The 22366-nt window shown below is 33.0% G+C and overlaps 1 long non-coding RNA gene across 1 annotated transcript in view; it reads left to right on the top strand.

Moving 5' to 3' along the window:
• Positions 1-21605, top strand: part of LOC141553507 (uncharacterized) — a 33637-nt gene extending 12032 nt beyond the window's left edge. The window contains exons 2-4 of the long non-coding RNA XR_012485483.1: positions 15955-16038; positions 16134-16296; positions 21313-21605. This is a non-coding gene — a long non-coding RNA (uncharacterized LOC141553507). The remainder of the gene's footprint in view (positions 1-15954; positions 16039-16133; positions 16297-21312) is intronic.
• Positions 21606-22366: the final 761 nt, after the last annotated feature.

The raw sequence follows: 22366 nt of genomic DNA, 5'->3' as shown, positions 1-22366 counted from the left end.
CTGTGGATGCTCTTTGATACAGCAATGCTACTACTAGGGCTGTACCCCAAAGAAATCAAAGAAAAAGGAAAAATACATATGTGTACAAAAATATTTAAGGCAGCTCTTCTTGTGGTGGCACAATTCTGGGGAAGGACAAGGGCTGGAGGACAGCACTCCAGGAAGAGGAGAAGTCTCTGCATTACATCAGGCCTGACGGGGCTCTCTGCAGGAAGGGAAGTCACTTCTCTGGACAAGAGTTAACAGCAACTGCCTGGAGACAACGGTTCGTTACAGGAAGAAGAATCTGTCTGAGAGATTTGAGTAGACACAGCAGATCTCTTCCCAGAGAGCGATCCGGCAGCTTCTGGAGACGACAGCTCATTACATTTGGAAATTTAGGGTATAGTCATAAATTGAGGAATAGTTGAACAAGTTGTAGCATATTATTGTGATGGAATATTGTTTTGCTATGGGAAATGAATAGAGTAGTGAAAGGAAGAGAGAAGATGGTTTCAGAAAAATATGGCAAGACTAGGTTTCAATCCTATATGGAGTCACATAACTGAATTGGGGGATTGAAAAATTATTGTTTATTATCAGTAAATGTCTAATTTGTATACCTATCCTATATATCTACATACACAGAATCATGTGAAAATTTCTCAGGCAAAAAAGAATTAGAGTAGAAAAAATTTAAGAATCTGTCATAAACAACTTTTATAGGGCTTTGACCAGAGTGAAAGTCAGATGAAGATAATAAAGCTGCTAAATATCACTCTATAAAGTCATTTTACAAATGGTAGTGAGAACTCTTGTATCACCTGACCAATTACTTAAGAATCTGCTGATTGAAACAGTGAAATGTGGAAATAATGAAATGTGGAAAATGTTATGAAAACATGAAATGGAAATAATCCACTATAACATTTGCTGTTTTAAAAAATAAATAAATAAGAAATGTTATCATGAAAATGCTTCTTTGCTCACCAACCTCCTCCCATCCCCCATAAGGCCACTTTCTTATAAGTGACTTTTAAGAGAGATCATAGATAACCTAACTTCCCTCAGACTTATTTCTCCCTATTCACTTCCAAGTGCTTCAGGACAAGTAGACTGTTAGTCAACCTTTGTACATATCTCACTCATATTGTTTGTTTGTTCTTTGCATAAGCTTAAAAAAAATCTCAATACACACAAATCTACATCAGGAATGTTTCCTCTTCATCCTTATATCTATCTGTTAAAACTATAGCTAATCTTCAGGGACCAACTGTCTCCTCTAAAAATACAAAATGTACTTCTTCCTACCCTCCCTCCCGTGGCTTTCAGCTCTCACATTTGAATTCCCTTCAGTACTTGGCTTTCATTTCCCTGACCTTTGTGTTATATTTTGTCTAATATTGTTATAACAACCCCCATTATTAGAGTACTTTATGGTTCACAAAGCACTCTTCTCATGACAACATTGTGAGGAAAGTCAGATGAGTATACAAGTCCAATTTTACAAATCCCAGAAAGCTGGGATTTAAGTTTAAGTAACCTGCCCAGGACTGGCCAAGTTAATATTTAAAATTCAGCAAGCATTTATTTTTTTATCTAACATTTTTATTTTCTCTAATTATATATAAAACAATTTTAACGTGTTTTTTAAACTTTGAGTTCCATATTCTCTCCATTCCTCTTCATTCCCAATCCACTTTAAGAAGGCTCATGTGAAATTATGCAAAACATTTCCATAAAAGTAATATTGTAAAAGAAAACATAGAATTCCCCACCATTCCTCCCTCCCCCCCAAAAAAACTCAAGGGAAATCAAATTTAAAAAGAGTATGCTTCAATTTGTATTCAGATATAACCAGTTCTTTCTCTGTGTACGAATAGCATTTTTCATCAAAAGTCATTCAGAGTATATGGATCATTATATTGCTGAGAATAGCAAAATCATTCATAGTTGATCATCCCACAACATTTCAGCAAGCATTTATTAAGCATTTACTATGAGTCAGGCACTGTGCAAGATATTAGAGATACAAAAAAAATAAAAATAAAAAATAACAAAACATTAATTGCTTTCAAAGAGCCTATATGATTTCAAATAGTAGAGTTTAGATTTGAACTCAGCTTTTTTGGTGTTAAATCCAATTCACTTTCTATACACCATATTGCATTCTTCACTACATAGGAAGCTTCCTAAAATAAAGGACTAAATTTCATTTCTTTTTACTTGTTTCTCCTTAGCACATAGTTGGTACTAGGGAAATATTTACTAAATTAAACTGAACGAATCCACCAATAGCAAAAGCTGTATCTGCCAGAGATCATTTGGAAACTACATTTAGATTTACTTGAATCTCACTCTGACTGAGTGGCCAAGTATGTAACAGTCATAACGTCTTCTCTAGGTTTCTCAATTTTTCACTTTTGAAACTAATCCCCTACTTTTCTTTCTGCAGTTCAAAAAAAATTTTGAAAAAAATATATCTAAATACATTCTAATGTATAACATGAATATGTTTGGGAAACAGTTTCCATATAGAAGGAGAAAGAACTGTTCTTCAGTAGGTATTGAGTGGAAATACAATAGTTATTGACCAAACTGAGATCAGGCAGCTTGCAATATTAAATATCCTTTTGCACTCTGAGGCTCTAAAATAAGTTTTTTTTTTAATTGAGCCACTCCATGATGATAAATTCTTTTAACTGTTGTTATATAAACTTGTAAAATTTCATCATCAGACTAATTTAGGGGGAGAGACAGGAAAGATAGGATCTGCTTGAGCACTGAGAATTCAACCTTGGAACAGTCATTTACAATAACACCATTTTAAATTCAAACCTCACTACTTAAGGGAATGTGATCATTTAAGCAAGAACTGAGTGAGAATTTACCCTAGCTCTGTTTATTATAACTGTTGTCCACAAACTATGCAATGTAAATGGAATGAATAACCACAACAAAACAATCAAAAATGGATACTGCAAAATTGTAACAAATAAAAATGGACTTAAAGGGACTATATGAAAAAATAATTCCCCCTTCACCAATTCCTTTACAAAAGTAGGAAGTCGATGGGTATGAAAATCCATATATGTTCATATTTTGTCTGACATATTAATGAGCTTTGCTCATTTTTTCTATCATTCTTTTTTCATGTGGAAGATTTTTTATTATATAGGACAGCTCTGTGAAAGGGTGAGGATAGAAGGATACAGGAAGAAATTTAGATGATATAAAAAAGATATCAATGAAAATGTACTTTAAATAATGCTTTTCAAATACTTTTGAATGTACTTTAGCAACATCCATTTTCATATAAATCATATAGAATAAAATAAATAAATAAATAAATCTTATCTTGCCACTAAAGCAAATGCAATTCTTTATCTGGCAACACTGTAAGCTTACTTCTAGTTACTATGTGTTTTTAAGAAAAATGAACTTCATCTTTTTAAAAAAAATCTTCTGCACATGCAAATCACTCCCCATTAATGATTTCCAATAGTTTTGTACAGAGATTAATGTTCTTCATCCCTAAGGAAAGGGAAAGAGTATCAGAGATCACCAGATTGGACAAGGAAAAACCAGATCATATAGTCAAGTATCATGGCACTTCTTATGGAGAACAGATACATCAGCTGAATTACTGATTTGTGAATTGTCTGGAGAGACTCAAATGTATAGTCCATCATTGTGAATGGCAGTTTGCCATTCTTCCTAGTCTATTAGGCTGGTCCTGGCACAATAAAGGTGCTATACTGCCATAGTCTTACTTCACTGACTTGCATTTGAAGTCAGGCTTTCTGAATGCTCACATATTGACTCAAGACCTCTCTTACACTCATTTCTAAGAAAAAGCTTAGCCATCACTTCCCTATCAGTGAATCCTAGAACCTCAGAGATGAAAAGGACCTTAGAGATCATTTAATATGAACACCTATCTGAAGCAGGAATTCTCTTTATGTCATAAACCACAACTTCTGATATGGGCATATCCAGGGAAATAGGGAAAGATTCAGAAGGTACTTTCAAGGATATAGCTATTGCCAATATTAATGGTACCATTACTGCTTACTTCTTATTCTGTGATTAAGAACTAAGATAGCTTATCACACAGTCCAATTTACATGGTTTCCTCAGAGAACACACAACTATTATTCAATATTGTATTAGAAATGCTAGATATAAAAATAAGATGAGAAAAATAGAAGTAATAAAAAATAGGCAATAGACTCAAAATTAACATTCTTTACAGAAGATATGGTGTCCTTAGGCAACCTAACCCTAAAGAAGCAACTAAAAAAACCTAGTTGAAATAATTAACAACTTCAGCAAAGTTTCAGGATATAACATAAACTCACCTAAATTGTCAGCACTTCTATATACAACCAACAAAACTCAAAAAGAAGGGATAGAAAGAGAAATACCATTTAAAATCACTGAAGATAATATAAAATATTTGGAAGTCAGCCTACGAAGAAAACCCAGGGACTAACTATAAACACAACTGCACACAAATCAAGAAAGAATCAAACAAATACTCATGGATAGGCTGAACCAATATAAAAATAATAATTCTATCTAAGTTTATTTACTTGTTCATTACCATACTATCAAATTAATTAAATTATTTTTAAGCTAGAAAAACAATAACAAAATTCATCTGAAAAAACAAAAGTTCAAGAATATCAATGGAATCCAATGTAGGGAAATGTATACAAGTACCAAATTTCAAACAATATTGCAAAACAGTAAACATGGAAACTACCTGGTACTGGCTAAAAATAGAGGGATAGATCAGTGTAATAGATCAAGTATACAATACACAATAGTAAATGATCATAGTAACCTAGTGTTTGATAAACCCAAAAATCCATTCTTTGGGAGGAAGAATTTTTTTTGAAAATTGCTAGAAAAACTTGAAAGTAATTTAGTGTAGAAATTGGTCATAGATCGACACTTGACACTGTATACTAATATAAGGCCAAAAGGGACAAATGATTTAGATACAAAATATATCATATTAGGGAAGCATGAAAGGATCCACATATGAGATCCAGGGGGAAGAGTTTCTAAACATCCCACCTAAAAAGAGAATGTCACAGGAAACAAAATGAATAATTTCAATTATATGAAATTAAAAAGGTTTTGTACAAATAAAATTAATGCACTCAAAATTAAGAGAAAAGCAAAAAACTAGCAGGAAAACTTTTATAGTAAATTTCTCTGATAAAGATCTCATTTCTTAAATATATAGGGAACTGAATCAAATTTATTAAAAATAAAGATCATTTTCCAGATCATAAATGGTCAAAGGATATAAACATTCAGTTGTCAGAAGAAAAAATCAAAGCATCAGTATTCACATCAAAATGTTCTCGATCATTATGGATTAGAAAAATACAAATGAAAACTCTGTGACATCACCTCATACCTATCAAATTGGATAACATGACAGAAAAGGAAAATTACAAATGCTGGAGAGGATGAGGAACAATCTTCACAATAATGTACTTTAGGTGGAGTTGTAAATTGGTCCAAACGTTCTAGAAAACAGTATGGAAATATATCTTAAAGACCATGAAACTTTGCAAAGCCTTTGATCTAACAACACCAATACTAGGTTGTATCCCAAAGAAATTAAAAAAAAAAAGGTAAAAGAACATGTTTATACAGATATTCTTTTGTGATGATAAAGAATTGGAAAACAAGAGGATATCCAGCAATTGAGGAATGACTGAATAAGTTGTAGTATATGACTGTAATGGAATACTACTGTTATAAGAAATGACAAGTGAGATGGCTTCAGAAATGCCTGATGCAAAATAAAGCAAGTGAGAACACTGAATGCAGTAACAGCAATATTGTAATGATGATCAACTTTAAAAGACTTAACCATTCTAATCAAAACATGATCTAAGATAATTTCAAAAGGAATCATGATGAAAATCAAACAGAGCTGATAAACTCTTACCGCAGAGTGAAGTATACATTTTAACTTTTTTTCTTTTTAAAATTTTTATCTATATTTTAAATATTTTTCTTTTTAAACTGAGTTTAAAATTTTCTCCCTCCTTACACTTCCTTTCATACTCACTAAAAAAAAATATATTAGTTTTACATGTGAAATTATATAAAACATGTTTCCATATTAGCCATATTACAAAATGAAGCAATTAATGAATGAATGAATTAATTAATTAATTAATTAAGCAAGCAAGAAAACTATATTTGAGTTTGCACTCAGAGTTCATCAGGTCACTCTCTGGAGATAGATGGTATCTTTTCATCATGAATCCTTTGGATTATTGTATTGATCCCAATTGATTATCATTACAACATTGCCATTACTATGCACAATATCCTGTTGGTTACACTCACTTCATTCCGCTTTAGTTCATATATGTTTTGCCATGTTTTTCTGAAACCACCCCACTTGCCATTTATTATAGGACAATCACATATCACAATATGTTTAGTCATTCCTCAATTAATGAACATCCTCTCTATTTCCAATTGTTTGCTACTACAAAAAGAGCTAATGTAAATATATATATATATATATATATATATATATATATATATATACGTACTTTTCCTTTTTTCTTTGAACTTTTTGTACTACAGACCTATTAAGAGGTATTGTTGGATCGAAAACTATGCTAAATTTCATAGCCCTTTGGGCATAATTCTAGATTATTCTCTAGAATGGCTGAATTAGCTCACTACTCTCACCAACAGTTCATAAATGTACCTATTTTTCCTCATGCTTTTCAGCAGTTGTGATTTTTGATAGATATAAAATGATGCCTTAGAGTTGCTTGCCTTTCTTTAAACAATTGGGACTTAGAGCATTTTTATATGACTTAGATAGTTTTGACTTCTTTTGAAAAATAACTGTTTATATCTTCTATCAATTGGGAATGTCGCTTTTTAAAAAATTTTATTCAAGTTTCCTATATGTTTGAGAAATAGAAACTTGCTTTTTCAAAGAAATTTGCTTTTAAAAAAAAATTTAAATTGTTTCATTGTCTGTAGTATTTATTAGCAAATTGTAGTTTCCCTGATAATCTCCTTTAATTACATTTATTTTTTTTTATTTTTTTAAATTTATTTTGCTGAGGCAATTGGGTTAAGTGAGTTGCCCAGAGTCACACAGCTAGAAGTGTTAAGTGTTTGAGGCCACATTTGAACTCAGGTTCTCCTGACTTCAGGGCTGGTTGCTCTATCCACTACACCACCTAACTGCCCCAATTAGATTTATTTTTACTTTTGCTTTGTCCAAGATCAAGACTGCTATCTCTGCCTTTTTTTTAACTTCAGGTGAAACATAATACCTTGCATGCCAGCCTTTCATTTTAACTTTGTTTATGTCTATTTCATATGTGTCTCTTAATATACAACATATTGTAGGATTTCGGTCTCTAATGCATTCTGCTATCCACTTCTGTTTCATGGATTAGCTCATCCCACTCACATTCACAGTTAAGATTAGAGTATATTTACCTGAATTCTATTTTCTTCTATTTATTTTTCTCTTTTTATCTAGTCCTTCCTTAAAAGCTTGTTTTGCTTCTGAGCATTGCCTTCCTGAATCCAATCTCCCTTTTATAATTCCTTCCTCCCAATCTTTAATCTCTTTAACCTTTTATTTCCCAATTGAGTTGAATAGATTTTTTTCGCCCCAAGTGAGTATGTTATATATATTCTTATCTTTAAATAAAATATATTTCTTGAACTAAATACAAAATAAGAAAAAACAATGGAAAAAAGAAAATTAAAAAAAGAAAATAAAAAACAAAACATTGTCATGTGCCCAGAAGAACATCACGGAGAATTTAAAATATATAGCAATAAATTTCCATTTCAAGAGACCATATAGAATAATAGAAGAAATATATATTCAGGAGTGTCCATCTTCTTTGCTTTTTTGTAGGTTATTTTTTGTTGTCTGCTGTATACTTTTTTCTTTATTCTTTTTTTCCCTTTTTCATTCCCCGCCACTTTCCCCAACATGCTACAGTTAAGCATAGATAGATAAATAGATATGTATATATGTATGTATGTAATACACACACATATATACATTTACATATATTTACATTCACCCAGACCACCCACACACACATATATCTACACATATATAGATCTATATCATACATAACCACATATACTCACACATACACATGCATTTATCCATATGTAAACATGCATTTAAAGCAATATCAACATGGATGACACATAATGTAGATTTCTCTCCAAAATGAATGTTTAAATTTGACTTTGTCTAAGATCAGTTCTTATTAGCCTTACTTTTTTTTAGAGAAACTGTATTCCTGATCCTTGTTGCATATATAAATATATATATTATCTCTTAACCCTACTAAATCTTCTACTTTTATTCTACTCCTTAACTTACCTTGTTACCCATCCATGGATCTCTCCCTTATCTTCTCTTTTCTTTTCCTTTTTATACTTATCCAAGTTTTGTTTGCTTGGTGGTTGTTGTCCTTCCTTCTCTAAGAGGACCAAAATGATATCTCTGCGTTAGAATTGAATTACAGTGTGTTTGACTGTGGCTGCTCAGACCAATCAATATGAGTTTAGGATGGTATGCCTGCAGGGCACATGAAAATTCCTATGAAACCTATGAAAGTCCCTATTAAAGTTCCTATGAAATCCCTATGAAATTTTGGAGTGGCTTCTCTAACTTTATACATCTCATGTTTTTTTTCTGAGCTAATTCAATTCTGCTTTGTTCAGAGAGCACAGCATCTTCTCTAATGAGAGCATGCCATGCTGGGCAGTAACACTCTTCTGTATTCCACCTTTCCTTTATCCCTTATCCTTCAATCTACACACCTTGTCCCACTGCCACAAACCCACACATCTCTCTATATCCCACCTTATCCTATTCCCTCCCTCCTTTCCTCCCCCTTAGTTCTTTATAGATTTTGTGGGAGGATATATCCTTCATAGTATATGTGTAGTGTTGTCTATTTAACCCATTCCTGATTTGAGTAGTTTTTCAGAGCTGCCAGCCCTCCTTCCCCCCCAGTGCCTCTATGTCTGGTCTTCCTTTGTACCTCATTTGTATACCATAATCACTGTTTTTATCTTTTTCTAAACAGTTTTGCTTTTTAGAGTAAAATCATACTTAGCTCTGTTCCAATCTTTCTTTTGAATTACCCAATTAGTGATGTCAATCTTAAACATATGACACACCTTCCCATGTTTAAAAAAAGCATAAAAACTTTGTCCATATTAGCTTTTATATGTTAAATTTTCTATTGAATTTGGTTTTTGTTGATTTAACATATAAAAGCTAAAAGTGGGGGGAATCTGGAGAGCCTAAAATTTACCAACCTACTGCCATCTTCCCAGAATCCTCCCCTTTTCTTTCCTTTTTGAACCAATTCCTGTGAGAGTGAGTATCAAACATTGCCTGCCACCACACCACAATTTTTCTCTGCATGATAAAACCTCTTCTGTGCATGCCTCTTTTTTGTGAGAAAAATTTTGCCCTTCTACTCCCTTCCTCCTTCTCCCAGGGCATCTTTATTCTTATGCCTACACTTTTTTTTTATTATCATCCTAACTCAATTTAATCACACTCATGATTTCTGTCTATATAGATGCCTTCTGACTGCCCTAATAATGAACAAGTTCTTGTGAGTTACACATATCATCTTCCCATATAGGAAAGTAACAGTTTAACTTTGTTGAATCTCCTATGAGAGTTTACCTTTTTATGATTCCCTCAAATTTCTATTTAAATATTGGATTTTTTATTTAGCTCTACTCTTTTCATCAGGAATTCTTGAAAGCCCTCTATTTCATTAAAAATCCACTTTTTCAAGTAGTCTAAACAACTATTGCTTAGAGAAATGAAAATTGAAATAACAGGTATTTCTTAATACCTATCAGATTGACTAATATGACAGAAAAGGGAAATGATAAATGTAGAGAATGTGAAAATTTTGGAACACTAATGCATTGTTGGTGAATTAATCTAGCAGGTCTGGTGAATATTTTGCCCAAATAATTCTGGTGAGAATTATGCCCAAAGAGCTATAAAACTATGCATATTATTTGATCTAGTAATACCACTACTAGGTTTGTATCCCAAAGAGATCATTTAAAAGGGGAAAAGACCTATATTACAAAAAAAAAAAAAGGTTTATATTAGCTCTTTTTATAATGGCCAACAATTGAAAATTGAAAGGATGTCCATCAGTTGGGGAATGGATGAACAAGTTGTAGTATAAGAATATAAAAGAAATGATAATTTCTTGATGATAGATTTCAGAGAAACCTAGAAAGATTTACACGAACTGATCATAAAAGAAGTGAGAATTGTGCATTGTAATAGCAACATTGTGTAATGATTAAGTTTGATAGACTTAGTTCTTCTCAACACTGCAATGATCTAAGATAGTTACAAAAAATTCTTGATGGAAGACATTATCCACATTCAGAAATTAAAACAAACAAACAAACAAACAAATAAACATGGAGTCTAAATGCAGTTCAAAGCATAATATTTTCACTTTTTTTCTTCTTGTAGTTTTTTCCCTTTTGTTCTGATTTTTCTTTTACAATACAACACAACTCATGTGGAAATATATATAACATGACTGCACATGTATAACCTATACCAGATTACTTCTGGTAATCTTGCAGAGATTATTGCAGAGAGGGAAATGGGAGGAAAGGAGAGAGAAAAAGATTTGGAAATCAAAATCTTATAAGAGTGAATGTTGAAAAATATCTTTACATGTAATTGGGGAAAAAAATATTATGGAAGCTGCTAAATCTTGTGTGATCCTTACTTTTACTGCATTTTACTAGATTTACTGTATTTTACTGGATTTACTGGATTTGAATTGTTTCTTCTGATTCCTACTAATATTTTCTTTATGGTGAAGCTCTTGATCTGACTATACTATTCCAGAGAGCTTTCATTTAAGGATCTCTTTCAGGAGGTAATGATTAGATTATTTCCATTTCTATTTCATCTCCTTAGTAATTTATTGAAATATGATGCCTATTTCTTTTTAAAAATGATACCTTTCAAGTAGGTGAATAATTCTCAACTTATCTTTCCTTTATTTCTTTTCCATGTCTATTGTCTTTCCAATGATATATTTCACATTTTCTATTTTTTTTTCATTCTTTTAACTTTATTTCATTGGCTTGTGAAGTCTCATGGATTCATCAGCTTCCAATTGCCCAGTTATAAATTTTTAAGGCATTATTTTTTTTCAGCAAGCTTTTGTACCTCTTTTTCCATTTAGCCAATTCTTCTTTTTAAGGAATTCTTCAGTGAATTTTTATATCTTCTTTTCCATTTAACCTATTCTTCTTTTAAAAATAATTTTTTTCTGGAAATTTTTTTGCTTCTTTACCATTTTACCATTTTTAAGATGTTATTTTCTTCAGTATTTTTGGTGCTTATTTTATCTAGCTTTTCTTATGTTTTTTCATAATTTTATTGCATCACTCTCATTTATTTTCCCAATTTTTCCTCTGCCATTCTTTCAGAAATTCTTACTGGTTCTGAGTCCAATTAGAGTTTTTTCTTGGAGGCTTTGTTGGTTGTTGTTTTCACATTATTGTCTTCTTCTGAGTTTATATTTTGGTTCTGCTTGCCACCATAGTAGCTTTTAGGGTCATGTTCTTTTTTGCTGTTATTTTCATATTTTCTTGACTGAAGTTTTTGTTAAAATTTAGGCTCTGTTCACTTGGCAATGGGGTTCTATTGAGCCAAGCTTATGGCTTTTTCTTGCTTCTATACCCTTTTTCTATGTGCTTTTCACAGTTAATTCTGGAAATCTGCAAGTTCTTGTTTCTTCCAAATGAAAGGGAAAGAAGTATGATCACTCTTCTCCTGGTCTGTGCTCAACTTTTTACCCAGGAAGGGTCTCTGTTTTTCTTCAGCTACAAGTATTATAGCTCCTCTTGGTCCTGGTACTGTAACCAAGTCCCCTGATCCCTTGCACCCCCAAGTGCAAGCATCCCTCTGTATCCTGTAACTGTGACCAGGGAACCCTGTTCTCTTAACACCAACTACTGATATTACTCTCTACCCCTGAACTGCAACCCAGAATTGCTTAGGGGAAATTAGCTGCCCCCATTCCTAACAAAGGATCTCCTGTAATCTCTTTCTAACCAATTGCTAATCCAGTACCCTTTCTGGGGCGAGAGTTCCTGAAGTTTCTGCTGCTCCTATCAAGGCTGCCTCCAAAAAGCAACTCTGTTGCTCTTGCTGTTCACTGGGTCTGTGCTTACCCTCGTATTACAAACCTCCTGAGTTGTCTTAGAATAGCTAATTGGTCTTTTGTTGACCTTGTCACTCCAAAATTTGATTTAAGGCATTGTTTTAAAATTGTCTGCAGGGGAATGTTAGGAGAGTTCAGCTGGTTCCTGGCCTGTATTCCATCATCTTGCCAAAAATATGATATATTTCTTTTGCAACATGATTAGTATGGAAATATATTGTGAATGATATCATATGTGTAATCAAAATACTGCTTGTCTTATCAATGGGTGGGAGAGATAATTTGGAATTCCGAAATTTCAAATAATGATTAAAAAATTAATGTAATTGGGAAAATGTACCAAAATACAAATAAAATATAGACATTCAAACAAACAAAACACAACCCTGAGGTACCTGAGCTCTCTCAAACTTCATATGTTTCCTATAAAGTTTATAAAATAATGATTCCCTCCATAGTTATTGGCAACAGCTGCTACCTTTCTACCCTACCGATCAACTACCTACTTCCCTGGTTGTGCTAAGTCAATAGTGGGATGGGACAATCCTGACAGGTTTGACTTCACAGAGTCGCTTCAAAGCCTCAATTCTTCAGAACAATCACTGTACTTATGCTTTTACTCTAAGAGTAAAATTGCTTAGAGCAAAACAATGCTGCCTAACATTACTGCTTTGGAAAGGAACCAGAACAAGTCAAGATCAAGAGCTCAGTGTAGAAATATGTTCAGGAAAATTAGAAAGCAAATGAAGGCACTGTACAAATTTTTTCATTCTTATATTAAATGGATGAATATATTGTTTTCTTCCACTTGCCAGGAACATGATTGTAACTGTTTTAAAAGCCTATATTTATCTCCATTTCTTCCCCACTCACAATACAGACAGGACCATTAGCCATTTGAGAGCTTTTCTGAAAACCTCACATATCTGCTGCCTAGCAGGGAGCTGTCCACTCCTACACTACATGGGAGCTTTTGGTGGAGAACATAAAGAAGGAGAGTAAGAGAGTACAAGATGATTTCAAATAGAAATATTATTGGGCATAATGGGGCAGAAGAGGACACAAAGACCTATGTCTCAACCCCCATAAGATATCTTATTTAAAAGAGCTGAAATTATTCCCATCTTCCATCCCAAAGTAGTCCCTCTCCCACTCAGCTATGTGAACCAATCACTGGGTAATTTAATGCTACTTCCAATTGGGTGTTGTGTTGTTTAATAAAGCAAAGACAATTGCCTGTTCCTTGGGGTTAGAACAGCCTTCTCTGCGTGTTTACTTGAGAACAAATGCTGTTACAATTTCTTTGGGGAAATCAATATCTTCCAGTGCATATGCACTGCCCTATTGGAGGTACAGATTGTACAAGGAAAGAAAGGCAAATTTATGGCCTTGTAAATGTCGGCAGAAGGTAGTTGGTTTACTGAGAACTGTAATTAAAATTTTGTTGATAATAAAAAATGGAGACAATGAGCAAAGTCACAGCATTGTTTTTTCCACTCTCCTCATTCTGTGTAGCTATACTATTGTTGTGAATTACAGAAGGAGATGTACCTGGTTCATCACAGTTAGTCTTGGGATGGAAGAATGATTTAGGGACAAGCAATTCTTTTTGCTACTCAGAGCCATAAACTTCTGGGCATTGGGAAATATTGCAGTTGTAACATAATTCTTAGAAATATAAGTACATAATTTTTTTAAACTAATTTTTTTTTCATCAATAGGTTTCTGGCACTTGTCTTTCTGTGGATCTGGCTTTTTGAGGCAGGGTACTCTGGGACATACTTCCAGAAATAAATCAGGGATTCAATTCTACAAATATGTATTCAAAAGCCTTCACTTTGCAAGATATTGATCTAGATGCTGATGAAATAAAGATAAAAACCAGAATAATCCATGCCATTGGGGAGTTTACATTTTACAAGAGTAAAACATAATGTGTACTGATAATCATATTCAAAATATATCAAAAGTAATTTCATCATGTAGAAAGAGTTGTTAACCTGGAGAAATCCTGAAAGGTGTCATATAGAAGTGACACCTGAGCTGGATCTTAAAGGAAGATAGTGATTCTAATCCTCAAACTTTTTAAAATAGGGGGGCAGTTCACTGTCCCTCAGACTGGCCTATCTATAGTAAACACAAAAACTCACACTCTGTCTCCGCCCCTCAACCCATTTGTCATAACCCAGCAGGCCTCACAAAAGTCTTCACGGGCCTCATCTGGCCCGTGGGCTGTAGTTTGAGAAGCCCTATAAGGGTTATGTATAAGGAAGAAGTAAATCACTGTACCTCTAAAAGAGGCACTTAATATACCATTGTCTCCCAAAGAAGCCTATCCATGAGAATTCTATCTGTGAGGAATACATGCCTGCTGGACACATAGCACAAATTTCCTCAGAATAGTACAACAAAGTTTCCCAGATTTCATCAAATATAGAATCAATCAGTCAATAAAGATTTTTAATTTCTACTCTGAAGTCTATACTGTGCCAAATGCTAGTGATCCAAAGAAAGCAGAAATATAATCCCTATTCTGAAGGAGTTTATAGTACAAATGTGTTATGAAGACAATAGGTAAATAATAATATACAAATAATTTTCTATGAGATATATTGAAATAACCAATAGAAGGAAGACATTAGGATTAAGTGGCATCAAGAAAGGCTTCCTATAGAAAGTTGAAATTTAGATAAAACTTGAAAGAAGCCTTGAAGCTAAGATGAGGAGGAAGAATATTTTAGACATGGGAGAGAGTCAATGAAAATGAAAGGATTTAAAGTGTCTTGTGTGAGGAATAACAAGGAGACCAGTATTGCTATATTAAAGAGTATATTACAAGGTGGTAAGATATAAGACTGCAAAGGTAGTGGGGGAAGATTACGAAGGGATTTTAATGCAAAACCGAAGATTTTGTATATGATCCTGAGCATGACAGAAGATACTGTAATTTTAGGAGTTGGGTGCCATGGTCAGTTGCAAGCTTTGGTAAGCTTTGATAGTGGAATGGAAAGTGAACTGGAGTAGGGAAAGACAAAGCAAGCAGACTTATCTGAAGACAATTTGGACATAGTCTTGACATGAAATGATTAGGCCTTGCAGGATGGGAGCACTATGAGAGGACAGAAGGGGACATATGCAGGAGGTGCTACATAGGTAGCTTGCTAACAGATTAGACTTGGGGGAAGACGATTTGAGGGTGAGTAAGGAGTTGAGGATGATACCTAGATTATGAGACTGAGTGACTGAGAGGATGATGGGTGTACTAAACAGTAATAGGGAAGTTAAGAGGAAGGAAAGACTTTTGAGAAAGAGAGAATTAGTTAATTTTTTTAATGTGAAATTTAAGGTATCTATGGGACATCGACTTTGTAATGTTAGAGATGTGAGACTGAAGGTGAGAAAAAAGCTGAGTAAACACATCTGAAAATCATCAGCCTAGAGATCTCAGCCAAGACAAGGAGAAGTAACTTGTCTCAATGGACTATCTCATTTATCTCAGGGAGATTATAATGCTAACAGGGAGGAAAATCAACTGATAGACCATGGACATTGTATCTCCTATCATATCTGAACCTTCCACATCACTCACACTACCATACTGTCATCACTTCTCACCTACTATTTAACCTTAACACTATTGTTTTGTAGAATATCTTTCTGTTTCTAGTTTCATCCTTCTCCAATCCATCTTTAGTGGTGAGTGCATCATACATGAAAGTTTGGAGACTGCCTTGGGGGAATGTGAGGAAATGAGATCTACATTTTTCATTTAAATCAGGTACAAACTTTTTAGAATTAAGAATTTTTTAGAGTTAAGAATTGATCAATAAATCTTTGGCATCTTGAATGGCATATTTGTTCTTTTTCTTGCAGCCTATCTTGAAGTAAAAACTGATTTGCATATACCCCTATCATGTCAGTGCAGTGGAAAGAATTTGAAGTCTACAATCAGGAAAGCTTGGATTCAAATGAACAAATCATTTGATTTCTCTTTGCCTTAATTTCCTCATCAGTAAAATAGCACTTACCTCCCAAGGTAAGCTATGTTATGACAATCAAATGAGTTAATAAATAATAGTAATAATACTATATATAATAATAATATAAGTAATAATAAGTGGTAAATGAATAAAGTGTTTAGCACAGTGCCTGGCACGTAGTTGCCTGTTGCTCTTCTCATTTTAACTACAGTGTATTTGTTTATTCAGTTTCTTTTCATTTTATATGATTAAAATTTTCCTTTTTGTCTTGTGGGATCTTCATTTGTTTGGTTATCTAGCTTACATATATTTACTACTTAGCATGGTGATATAATAGTTCACACATATTGTTTGCTGTAATGATGTAATTGTAATAGCGTATATAAGAACTGGGGACAGGAAGTCAGACAGAAGTCAGATTGGCAGACTGCTGGAGGAGACTAGGTCAGACTATGACAGACCCAGACTGTGTAAGAGACAACAAAGAGTTTGGACTCTATTCTTATCCATTCTCATGGTGTCTATCCTGCTGAGACCAAGGCCCTTCTAGAGGACCTCCAAAAAGCTAGTCCAAACATTACAATATATAATTATTTGTGTCTGATATGGCCATCTCTAGGATAGTGTAGAGGAGGGAAGAAAAAAGGAATAGCAAGATATTCAAATATATCTTGTGCTGTGATTGAAGCAGAGTGATACCAGATGGAAGAGTGATACCAGGTGGCAAACTACAATAGCAAGTTGTTTATGTGATCCAACATACTCAGAGTTGTTTTTGTTACCTTATAAAAAGGGGAAAGCCCTGGAATTAAACGGATTCCATTTTTCCACCTTCCTCAAGAGTTCCACTTCATCCCTATAATTATTTTCTTTATTATACTGTTATGGAAATACATGTTTTATTTCATATTAAAAATGAAATTACTTTTTAAAGAATTAATAATGCAGATTAAGTTGAAAGGTATGTGGACATAAATTTCATTTTTACTGGAGAGCCCTATTGTTAAACATTTACCAGCACACCCCTGTATTAATCTATGTATCTTGTTTAAGCTCAGCCAAAATGTAGTAGAAGGTTCAGGGAATGAGGTCTGGTGACTGTAAGATGATAAAAAAAAATAATAATATCAATGATAATAATAAACAACTGCCTTTATGTAGCACTTGAAGATTTGTATAGTGATTTTATATCCATTTTTTCATTTAAGCCTCACAACATCTCTGACATAAACCTAATTTCTACCACATTGCTTTCTAGTTTTCCTATCAATTTTTGCTATATAGTAAACCCTTCTTCCAATAATTAGGGTTTGGGATTTATTAAATGTTTATTTGATTCTGTGTATTGTGTATCGTCAGTTCCATGGATTAAACTCTTCTAGACTTAACCAATACCAAATTGATTAAATGATTATGGCTTTGTGGTACATGTAACAGGACCAATGGTTCTCTGTCACAGATTTCCTGACTCCCTGAGTTCCTTGGCCCTTGCAGTAGCCCCAACTTCTTTCATGCAGCTTCATGATTTGGGATTTCTCAGACTTGGTAGATAACTGAGACTACCACATAATTAGCTGTATGCTAATGAATTACTATCTTGCTATATATCTTGTGTATAGGCAAAGTTAAATGCTCAGTTGTTGTGTCCTGTTTTCTAGAGCCCCCAAGTTGAGGTGACAAACTGTACCATTGCTTTCTAGAGCCCCCATTCTAGGGTGATTAAATAAACCTTTCTAATGGAGAAGTGATGAGGTGGGACTCCTGGGGAGGGTGGAAAAATGGAGTCCGTTTAATTCCAGGGCTTTCCCCTTTTTATAATGTAACAAAAACAACTCTGACTGAGTACTTTGGATTACATAAACAACTTGCTATTGTAGTTTTCTACCTAGTATCACACTTCCACCTGGTATCACTCTGCTTCAATCACAGCACAAGTTGTCACTGCCCCCTAATTTCTCAGTAAGGATGAGAGCCCTTAGGGGAGATGGGGAGCTGAACCAGACATTATTAGTAGGTTCCCTCTGGGCTGAAAGGTCTTATACCTTACTCAGAGTTTCCCCACTGACTATGACCCTCTACACTCAGTGACTTGAGTGCCTTATTTTGTCCGACCTTAAATCTGAACTAAGAAGATGCTGGCTTTAGAACAACACCTACAATAGTCTGAAATTTGATATTTGTATACTTTTTTTTCATACTCGCTTTTTCATTATTACCCTCAGAATTTTGACCTTTTATTCCTCCAGGTGAATTTTATTATTATGTATTTCTAGCTCTACAAAATATTCCTTTGGTAGTTTGATTGGTACATTACAGCTCATACAAAAATTGACTGATGGCAAGAGGAGGTTGTCCCCCAGGATTTAAAGATACCTCCATTAGCTATGCCCAAAGGGCTTTAAAACTGTGCATACTGTGCAACTGTGCATCCAGCACTGTCTCTACTAAGTCTGTGACCCAAAGAGATTATAAAAGAGGAAGAAGGATCCACATGTGCAAAAGTGCTTGTAGCAGTCCTTTTTGTAGTGGCAAGGAGCTGGAAATTAAGTGGATGCCCATCAGTTGGGCAATAGCTGAATAAGTTATGGTATATGAATGTTATGGAACTTTGTTGCTCTATAAAAAATGATGAGCAGGCTGATTTCACAAAAGCCCAGAAAGACTTACATGAACTGATGCTGAGTGAAGTGAGAAGAACCAAGAAAACATTTTACACAGTAATAACATGATTATGTAATGATCAATTGTGATGAACTTGATTCTTTTTTAAAAAAAATGTAGTGATTCAAGGCAATTCCAATAGACTCATCCAGAGAGAGAATTGTAGAGACTGAATGTGGATCAAAGCATAGTATTTTCACCTTTTGTTGTTGTATTTGCTGTTGTTTATTTGTTTTTTTTTCTTTCTTATGTTTTTTTTCCTTTTGATCTGATTTTTCTTGTACAACAAAACAAATATGGAAATATGTTTAAAAGAATTATATATATTTAACCTATATAGTATAATTTCCCACAAGACCTTGTTAGTGACAGTATGAAAGGCCTTAATCAGATCAACAAACATTGTGTACAGACATTTGTTCTGTTCCTGGCATTTCTCCTGGAGTTGTTGGTTAGCAAACATCATATATACTATATACCTCAGTGTTTTTTGCAGCCATGTACTAGCTTTCAAATGACTATCTTCCAGGTGAGCCATTGTGCTTACTCTATTGTTTTATGCCTGTATCATGCCAGGAAAATGAATCACTTCCATTTGAATTATCGAAGGAAGATTCTGAAGATTACCTGGCAGGATAAGATACCAGACATGAGATCCTTACATCAATGCAACTGTTAAGCCTTCAAACTCAATTGCAGAGAAGGCAACTCCATTGGGCTGGCTACATTGCTTGAAGGCCAAATGTATGATTGCCAAAAAAAACTATTTTAAGACAGGGGAAGCACTCACAAGGATATTAGAGAAAACAATATAAGAACATTCTCAAGGTCTCTCTTAAGAACTTTTGAATTGATTGTGCATCATGGGAGACTGACACAGAACCACCCAGCATGGCATACCTTCATCAAAGAATGTGTTGTGTTCTATGAACAGAGAAGAACTGAAGTATCTCAAAAGAAACAAACACTAAATGCACATCCCAAATGTTCACATAGACTATTTATGCTTGACCTGTAGTAGAGGATTCTAAGGTTATATTGATCTATTCAGCCACAGTCAGTCACATTGTAACTTGACTCTAATACTATGATGTTACTTTGATCCTCTTGAAGAATGAAGGATAACAATCAACTAACCAACCAACTGAATATAAATTAATGTGGTCTCATTTGGTCTACTTATGAGCAATTAATGTTTCCTCAATTAATTAAGTCTTTTTTTATTTTGACATGAAATGATTTATGCTTTGATTTATATAGTTCCTGGATGCATCTATTTGGAATTTCCCTTTCTGGCTCTTCCTGATAGTTGTTATTAATATATAGGAATGATGATGATTTATGTGGATTTTTTTATATCCTGCAATTTTGTTGATTTCATTATTTTAATTAATTTTTTAATTAATTCCCTAGATTTCTCTAAGTTTGCCTTTATTTCATTGGCAAATTTATAATTTTGCTTCTTTTTTTCCTATGCATACTCCCTCAGTTTTATTTTTCTTGTCTTATTAAATTTATTTTTCTTATTTTGTTGCATTTCTAAACTACATTATACAGTAATAATTAAAATGATGGTAATAAAAGGCATCTTTGTTGTATATTTAGTCATTTTAAAGGCTTCTGACTTTTCTTCATAATACATAATGGTTGCTCATGAATTTAGATAAATATTATTTATTATATTAATATGATTTCTGGAGTTTTAAATAAAAATTGGTGTTACATTTTGCAAAAAAAAAAAAAAAAGAAAGAAAGAAACCTTTAAATCATCTATTAAAGTAATCATATAACTTTGACTTTGATATATTAACATAATTTAGAATAGAGTCTTTATGTTGAACCAATCCTTCATTCCTGTAATAAAATAAATATGATCATAGTATGCCATCTTCTAATATGTTGATTTAGCATAATCCTAATATTTTAAGTTTCTGTTAATATTCATAAAGAATATTGTTCTTTCTTTTTCTCCTTTGTGTTTATATTTATTTGTTCATTAAAAAGTGATTAGAAGAATATTTTCTTTTCCTATTATTGTAAACTTTTATAGTATTGAAATTAATTGTTACAATATTTGATAGATTTCACTTGTAAACTCATTTGGATATGAAACTATTCTCTTTGGGTGTTCATTCAAAATATTTTTAAAATGTCTGATACTGGGTTTTTTAATTATCTATTCTTTTGTTAACATTGCTAATATTCATAAATTTCTTCTAGATTATTAGCTTGCTAGTATTTAATCAGACAAAGTAATTGCTGATAATTTATTTTACTTCCTTTTTAATTATTGTGAGTTATTTTTCATTTTTGATATGAATAATTTGATTTTCCTCTCTTTTACCTTTTTAGTATTATGATTATTATATGTTTATTCATTTTTAAAAGCATTCATTTTATTTATCTTGAAGTTGCAGCACTGGCATAGTGGATAAAGTACTGGTCCTGAAGTCAGGAAGAGTCAAGCTCTCAAGCTCCAGAATTCAAATCTGACCTCAAACACTTATTAGTTGAATAATACAACTATTCAACCTGGGCAACCTGTATTATTCAACCTGGGCAAGTCTTTTAACCATGTTTGCCTCCATTTTCTCATCTGGAAAATGATCTGAAGAAGGAAATGGCTAATTACTCCAGTATCATTGCCACCAAAAAAAAAAAAAAAATAGAGTCACAAAAAGTTGGCCACAATTGAAAAAGAACTGAACCACAATAAATTTTACTTATTTCTGCTTTAGGTCATCTCTTCTATGATTTTTGGAATTATTCTTTTGTTACTTAGCTAACCATTTTTATTTGTTGTACTCAAAATTTTTTTTCAATTGCATATTGAATTCATTGGTTTGTTCTTTCTCTCTTTTGTTGATAAAAGTATTTAGAGACATAAATTTTTCCTTCAACATTGTTATAGCTATGTCCCATAAGTGTTATGTTATCTCATTATAAATTATTATATTATCTCATTATAACTTTCTTTGAAGAAATTTTCTATTTTTTCTCGAATTTGTTTGACTCCTTAATTTTAAAAATAACATTAATTATAGTCTCTAATTACTTTTTAGCATAGTATTTATTCCCCAACATATGCTTAAATGTTGCAAAGATACCATAGACAACTTTAAAATAGTCAAATTTCTTTCAACTGTCATTCAGTGATCACCAAAGACCTATCATCTTTAAATTTTTTAACATTTTATTCAAGTCTATCTTTTTTCTTATCTTTTGGTTAGGTTTTTCTAGGTATGGTAAAGGCACATCAAGATCATTTGAGTTTACTATCTATTTTTTTCCCTGTAATTCAATTAACATTTCCTTTAAATATTTGAATATTATGCTATTAGATACATATATGTGTATGTTTTATGGTATTAATTTATTATGTTACATGCCTTTAATCTCTACTTATCTCTGTCTTGTTCATATTTACTGTAGTCTTATCTAAAATCATTACTTTTGCGAGTTCAG

This window comes from Sminthopsis crassicaudata, chromosome 2 (genome assembly GCF_048593235.1).
Source record: "Sminthopsis crassicaudata isolate SCR6 chromosome 2, ASM4859323v1, whole genome shotgun sequence".
Lineage (NCBI taxonomy): Eukaryota > Metazoa > Chordata > Mammalia > Dasyuromorphia > Dasyuridae > Sminthopsis > Sminthopsis crassicaudata.
Note: the sequence above shows the minus strand (reverse complement) of the source record. Positions and strands in the feature narration are given on the sequence as shown.